This window comes from Eucalyptus grandis, chromosome 6 (assembly GCF_016545825.1).
Source record: "Eucalyptus grandis isolate ANBG69807.140 chromosome 6, ASM1654582v1, whole genome shotgun sequence".
NCBI classification, from domain to species: Eukaryota; Viridiplantae; Streptophyta; class Magnoliopsida; order Myrtales; family Myrtaceae; genus Eucalyptus; species Eucalyptus grandis.
The window spans coordinates 38,873,111-38,881,104 of NC_052617.1; the positions used below are offsets into that span (position 1 = coordinate 38,873,111).

Below are 7,994 nucleotides of genomic sequence, written 5' to 3' on the forward strand. Positions count from 1 at the left end.
ACGTGGACGTTGAGCATCATACATTGTATGGTCGATGCTGACACAAAAGATATATATATATATATTCTTTTTACATTTTAAAATTTTTAGAATTTTTTATAAATTTTTGAATTTTCTTTTATTCTTTTCTTTTCTTTCCTTCTTCCTCCGCCAGTCGATGGTCATTACCAAGGCTCAACGACCAATGAAGGAAGAAGAAAAAAGAATAAAAGAATAAATTTTATATGAAAAATTTCTGAGAATCACACCACCGCCACTGTGGCCTAGTTGGATAAGTGCTCCCATGATCTTTTGCCAGAGGAGAGGAGTTCGAATCCCGCTGGCCGCACGGGATCTTAAGTGCGACGTCAGGGTGGTGGGTCCTCCGCTAGCGTCGCCCCAGGGTTACCCCCCGTTACCCCGGGCCTGTCGGGTTGTTCGTGTTGGTACGGTGCGCCTGGGTCATCAAAAAAAAAATTTAGAGAATCACCCATGACAATTGTACTATGTACGATAGTCAATGTTAACAATTCCTGACTTTGAAAAGAAACGATTCCATTGGCTTGGAGCTAAATGATTCCTGGGCGCTCCATCTTGTCCTTGTTCAAGCGTCATCCCATGATTTTAATAGAGTTTCCTTTTGGAATCTCAACCTCCTCCAATTTTCTCACAAGGCCTTCTTTATTTATTTGTCGGTTCCTTCACTGGGAAGCAGGATTATCTGAGCAGTTGCGTAAAGGATCAGCGGAAATACATGTATTAGGGCTTTATCATTGCACGAATCGCACGGCGCATGAGCTATCTCAACGTTATATTCCTAAAAGTTAAAGAACCTTGCCCTCCTTAAATTCGGTAAAATGGTCTTAATAATGAATCCCAAATTCTTGGCGCGGGCAGGAAATTATTTAGATCCTAACCAGATGATTGTATGCTATTTGCTTATTATCAATTAGGATTTTTGGTAACGTAACTTGAGATTTTGGAAGATGGTGGTCCATCTCATGTTATGACAACCTTAGAGTCTGTGCATTCACAGCATTCTTTATACACCATATATCAAAGATCAATTACACGAGTTAATAGAATGTCCAATTAAAATTGGAAATCGGAAACTTTTTTTAAGATGCTTGATAAATGTTATGAGGACATGCTTTTATGACAAATAAAGATGAGCATAAGCGAATGAGGGCAATGTTGCACCAACTTTATTTCTATTAAATTATAGTCAACCCAATTAATATGGTTGTATGCTAGAACTAATGGAACCCGTTAAAGAGCAAGAAATGGGGTATCGAGGAGGAAGATGCCTTTTGTTTTGATTTGGCAAGTATGTTGGGTGGCCTTGAACCTTTCTCACTCTAAAAGTTAACTCAAAGGGTGAGATTTCTCCTCACACTTATAAACCAACTATTAGCCCATTTTATAACTGATGTCATGTCACCTCAACAAAGCATATAAAATGCGTCATTGTATATTAAGTATTGGCTCTTCATACAAGGGAAAATTTCAAATAAGGACATAAAGTAAGGTCATTTTCTCAAAAGAATCTCTAAAGTGGATTTTGTTTCAACTAAATCATTGAATCGCCAATTTAATCTTTAAAACAATTTCCAACTTAACCACTAGTCGGCACGTTTATTTCAAGTGATACTTTACGAGCGAGGGCATTTTCATCTATGGGCTTTTTTCTTTTTTTCTTTCTTATTTTACCTCCGTTTGTTTCCTTTCTCTATTTCTTTTTTTCCATTTTTATGGTCACCGGCCGCGGGTGAGCCGGCTTCGCAAGCACAAGAAGGCGAGGGAGCCAACCTAGCATGGCCAGCTGAAAATGCAGTCGTGCCACGCATGCATTGGAGCGTGGGAAGAGGAGGCTAGTAGCTGTGCAGAGGAGAGCGGAAGTCCTGAGCAGGCTGGGCCCTGGGCATAAAGATCCACTCTGGAGATTCTTTGGAGAAAATAACTTCACTTTAGAATCTTACTTGAAATTTTCCCTCATACTAAACAAGATTTCCTCTATTAGACATGGTTTATCGGTATTTCCTTCTTCTTTTTTTAAGTACAAATCCAACCAAGTGCCGACGTATTTTACCTGGTGAGTCATGCGCGATGTTCGACCCAATCAGATCCTTGTCAATATCAATATTTTTTCTCTCTATGCTGCCATTTCTTCTCGTAGGTTTACCGAAACTTTTGGCAATGTCCACCAATCCCCTCCCTCATTTCTTTCATTTCTTGATATATTTATGATTCTTCTCGCCAATAGTGTGCATATCATCCTACGTCACACTGCAGAATAAACGACTAAAGTTCAGACCATTCATGATCGATTGAACGGAAAATTTCGATGAATGGCCTGTCAAAACATTGTAGAGGCAGCCTCGAGGATGGAATCTTTGCACATGGAGCTCCAGAACAATGTCCAAATAATATAAATAAAAATGAAAAAGCATGCTTCCTAGTCTCTTATAAAGAAACTCCATTTGATTTGTCTTCCTTATTAGACCACCAACGCAGCAATAGCAGCAGCAGCAACAGCAGCAGTCCTCCTCTAGTGCGCCTTATGGTCCACCCATGGGAGGCTCTTCGTCACCTCCGCAATCGCCAGAAAGTGACTGACTCTTGCCTGCGTTGTTTTCTTCTTATAATTGAATAAAATCATCCTCCTGATTCACTAATATATACCGTGCTCTAGTTTCAATAAATATTGGCATGTGAGTGATACTCCCCGCCTATCGACACGATGGCACAAGGGTTCTCCTCCCCGATGAGCTAGCAGGGTTGCAGGGCAACACCTGATCCACTAGAGGACTTTTATAATTTGAACCAATATTTTATTGATAGTTTAAACTGAGGCCCATAAATAGCTACTGGGTATATATAATCTCTTTTTATTATAATTGAAGGATGTAACATAAATGTGCAGAATGTTAGTTATAGAGAAATTTTCAGCTGGATGAAATCCTAGTTTAAGATGAAACAGGAAAAAATCTCATGTCTCAAATTCTCATTCACTTTTTTACTTTGTTTCCTTGTTATTTTAGAGCGAATCCTAATAATAAACACGTCATACATTTCTTCAAAATTTCCTTGAATTATGTAATGAGACAGGATTCCCATTAACTACATAATCAATCAAATCACGCCATAAGCAAGCTTTTTGGCTTCGTATTCACTAAATATGATTTTGCCTATTTATTTGGTAATTCCACTTTTTAGTGAAAAACCTAAGTCTTTGATGTACATATTTATCTCTTTGGAATTGAGTTACTAAACAAGTTTCATTTTTTATGCTTTCTCTAATCTCACATACTAGAGGGCAAGGTTAGGACCTGAGCAGGTCCTTAAACTACTCCATCTGGTCGGAAATAGCCCACGGACGTAAAATGTGGGCAATGTTAACCACGGGGGACTGGACCACCCTGTGCAAAGATCCCCCGGCTCAGATTCCCGCGATGCCCTTCTCCTAGCATACTAGGCTAGGTACAAGAAAATGAAGACCGGAGGAGCTAGCGGGATCACAGCTAGAGTCTTTGCACACCACGGCGCCAAGGTGGTTATCGCCGACATCAACGACTCGCTTGACCAATTCGTCCAGGACTCCCTTGGCCAGGACGCCGCCTCCTATGTCCATTGCGATGTCACCGATGAGTTCCCAGATCAAGGCTGCTGTTGTTGAGGCCGTCTCCGCCTATGGCAAGCTCGACATCTCGTTCAACAACGTTGGGATCGCCGACCCGATCAAGGCTCACATCGTCAACAACGACAAGGCCGACTTTGAGCACGTCCTCGCCATAAATGTCACCGGCGTCTTCCTCGGGGTGAAGCACACCACGCAAGCCATGATCCCGGCACGGCATGGCTGCATCATCAACACTGCCAGCATCAGCTCCGGCATCGGCAGCTCGGCATCGCACACTACACGTGCTCAAAGCACACAGTGCTGGGGCTGACGAGGAATGCTACCATGGAGCTGGGGTAGTTCGGTTCCGGGTCAACTGCCGGTCGCCCTACGCCTGCGCGACTCCGCTGGCGGCAAAGTTCGTGGGCTTGGGCCCAGCGGAGATGGAGGCATGGATAGGCGCGATGGGAAACCTAAAAGGGGTGACATTGAAGGCAGAGGACGTGGCGAACGCCGCTCTGTTCTTGGCGAGTGATGAGGCGAGGTACGTCAGCGGCTCCGACCTATTCATCGACGGTGGCGTCACGGTCGTTAACCCGTCGTTCTACGTTCCGGTATCCGCCTGAGGAGGCCTGATTGAGCGGGGTCAATTCTTACGTTCGGCCCATGACCGTGAGCGAGTGACATGATTCCTAGTCGACATATTTCAATCGTGGCCGGATTCTTAGGTCGGGTCATAGATTTGAAGGCCCAAGGTGACACCGATCAGCTGAAAAAGAAGAGTTCATTTTCATGGGAGGGACACTGGATTCTTTCAACGATGTAGACATCTCGTGTGTATAGCACAGTTGTACCCTATCTAATAATTACAAATAATAAGAACGAAACATGTTAGACATACGAAAAATGCATGCTAAACTAATATAATTGGAAAATTCGATAAGGGTTCCATGTCGAACTAACCAAAATCAGCGACACTTAATTCTGGTAATTGCGTTCCAAAGAGCTAAACAAGCACGACCGATGTTTTATTACCACCTCTTTTAGCAAGTGGCTTATGTTACATTCCTAGCACTGCGCATGAGTGCTCAAAGTTGCAAACACAGCTATTCACGTGCTTAGGTAGAAGAAGGCAAATGGCATAAGGTGCTAGGGCTGACGAGGAACGCCGCCGTGGAGCTAGAGCAGTTCAGATCCGGGTCAACTGCTTGTCGCCCTACACCTGCGTGAAGACACCGGCGACCAAGTTTGTTGGCGTGGGCCGCTCGGAGCTGGAGGTGGCGATATAAGCCGAAGGGGGTGATGTTGAAGGCAAAGATGTGGCGAACGCCGCCTGTTCTTGGCGGGCAACAAGGTGAGGTACGTCAACAGCCACAACCTGTTCATTGACGGCGGCTTCAGCGTCGTCAACCCTTCATTCCACATGTTCCAGTATCCCCCCGAGGAGGCTTGATTGGGCCAGGTCGGGTGTAATCCAATTGACCCATTTCAATTATGGCTTCATTTCTCGGGTCGGGCCAGAGATTTATAGGCCCATGGTGATAATGATCGGCTGAAAAAAGTGGAAGAGTTTCATTTTTCCCGATATTAGACTTCTTACTAGGAAAATTGTCCAAAAAGCCCTAAATCTATTATAGTTTTGCCAATTCAATTCTAAATCTTTCGATTTTATCAATTAACTCCTAAACATTTTCATTTTTTACCAATTGAGTTAATCCGATCAATTTTGACATAATTTTGCCAGCATGGACATCTGATGTCCTACATGGCATGACCGGTGTTGATGTGGACAAAATTCATTACTTTTAAAAGTTTTTATAATTTTTTTCATAATTTTTTTTTCCTTTCTCTTTTTCCTCGGCCAATCGCCCAACCTCCAGCAACTAGCCAAAGGCTGCAATCAGCAGGGGTCAACCTTGTTGGCCTTAGGCAAGGTCACCCTCATCAAGAACTGGTGAGGGGCGACCTCGTGGACAAGGCCAAGCGAGGGCAAGCCTCATCAACCACGAGCCTTGCCCAAGGCCCACAAGGTCATCCTCGCCGGATCCCAACAAGGGTGACCTCGCATGAGGCCAACGAGGTGCCCTTCACCAATTCCCGATGAGGTAACCTCACCTAAGGGCGACAAGGCCGACACTCCTGTTGCAACCTTTGGCGAGTCATTAGAGGCTAGGCGACTGTTAGAGGAAGAAGAGAGAAGACAAAAATAAAAATAATTTTTAAAAAAAAAATCATAAAAATAATAAATGTTGTCAATGTTAGCATTGGTCGTGTAGGACGGCCATCGTCTATGTTAACGAATTCCAATCAAAAGTGATTGGATAGACTTAATTGACAAAAAGTGAAAATGTTTAGGACTCAATTAGCAAAATTAAAAGATTTAAGATTGAATTAACAAAACTGCAATAGGATTAGGATTTTTTGGACAATTTTCCCAACTTCTTATGTGTCTAGCACAATTGTACCCTATCTACTAGTACCAATAATTAAAATAATAAAGGCTAACTAAAAGAGGGCATGCTAAATCTTAATCTAATTAGAAAATTCGGTAAGTGTTGATTCCAAGACTCGGGTTTCAAAGAACTGAACAAACATGACAATAATTTTATTATTGTATTCTCTAGCAAGTGGCTTATGATACATTTCCAGCACCGCACATTGGCACTAACGATTGTATGCACGGTTCTTCACGTGCTTAGGCAGAAAAAGGCAAATAGCGTTGTAAGGGAAATCCCTTATGATGTTTTAAATTTGACAAAATATATCAAAAGCTACTAACGCATTTAATGGTTGAATAACAGACTATGCAGATGATAGAATATGTAAAGGATATTGTCCAAAGTCTATTATGAAGATTTCCGGACTTCTATGTCACAGTTTGAAAATTGCCAGACTTTAATGTCAAAGTCTATTCTATATCAAAAGTCTACCAATTCTGACAAATTCCATACTGAGTGTGAATGAAGAACCAGAAGACAGACTATATGCTGAAGCTGAACTTATTCAGACTGTGTTCAAACCTTAAAGCTAAATCTGTTCAAAAGCAGAATATATTTAGACTGACGTCCAGATTGTAAAGTCTATTTCAGACAAAAGACACTCAGACTCTTCTTCAGTTTGAAGACTCTCAGACTTTACATCCAAATTCAATCGAACGTACACAAGCCCTGAATGTATAACGGCTAGTGATCTGGTTTGGATTCTACATTAAGATTGATTTGATTGACTCAATCTAATTGATTGACAATTAGATCTTGAAGACAAGAACTTTCTATACGAAGAAGCTCTATTTATGGAAACCAATATTCTATTTGTATGGGCGATCACAATCAATTTGGGATTCTACTTTTGTTACTCAACGATTATCAAATCTTCTAGATACAGATCTATCCAATGGGTAGATTAAAAGACGATCCTCAAGATACTATTCAACGGCTAGTTGGGAAGTGGATGAGTATTTAAGGAGATCAAGGACCGATGAGCAAGTAAGAGATGGAACGTAGAATAAGTCTAAGCGACCTTCAATCATACACTTATCTCTTGTGAGCTTACACGTTTGTGATCGTGAGAGAAATACCAAAAAAATGACTTAGTGAGATAGTGTGATCTACTACTAAGTGCTTGCACTCAATGTTGTAATCTCTTGTTGATTGCATAGTTAAATCTAGTTAGAAGGCTGTTAGCGTGGGAGAGTGGACGTGAGCTTGATCTAAGCTGAACCACTATAAACCTTGTGTTCTTATTCTCTTCCCTAAACTTTTTTATTTTGTTCATAGTTCTATTTAACTACTAAAGTCTGAACTTGCTCAAATTCTGTTATCTTCAGACTCAGTTTCAAAGTCTGTTGTTATTCAAACTCAAGTTAAAAGTAAAGGTTTTCACTGCATTTTGCAGAATTTGTTTCTACACCTATTCACCCTCCTCTAGGTGTCTTTACTAGCACTTTCAATTAGTATCAGAGTCAAGTACTCGGTTTATAAAAGTGTTTTTACTTTTGAGCCAAAGATCTTCTATGGCTAGTATCTTGGCACTTGAACTTATGGAGGGACAAAGCAACACCAGGCCACCATATTTTGATGGAAAGGAATACAACGTGTGGAAAAACAAAATGAAAGCATTCCTAAGATCTAGAGATCCCTTGCAATGGGATGTTGTGGAAAGAAGAATCAATTCCATTGTTGCGTCTACATCAAATAAGAATGGCAAAGACAAATAAACCAAACTCCCTGCTCCTATGTCTCGGACGGAGTTGTCCAAAAGAGAAGCTTTCGATGCAAAAGCCATTTATTCTTTATATTGCGCTTTGTCTCTTACTGAATATAATAGAATCTCTTCATGTGAAACAACAAAAGAAGTTTGGGATAGACTTCATATTACATATGAAGGGACTAATCGT

At 41.3% G+C, this 7,994-nt stretch overlaps 1 pseudogene; it reads left to right on the plus strand.

Annotated features, from left to right (window-relative positions):
- The first annotated feature begins 3,469 nt into the window (after positions 1–3,469).
- Positions 3,470–5,051, plus strand: LOC120294460 (annotated as a pseudogene).
- Positions 5,052–7,994: the final 2,943 nt, after the last annotated feature.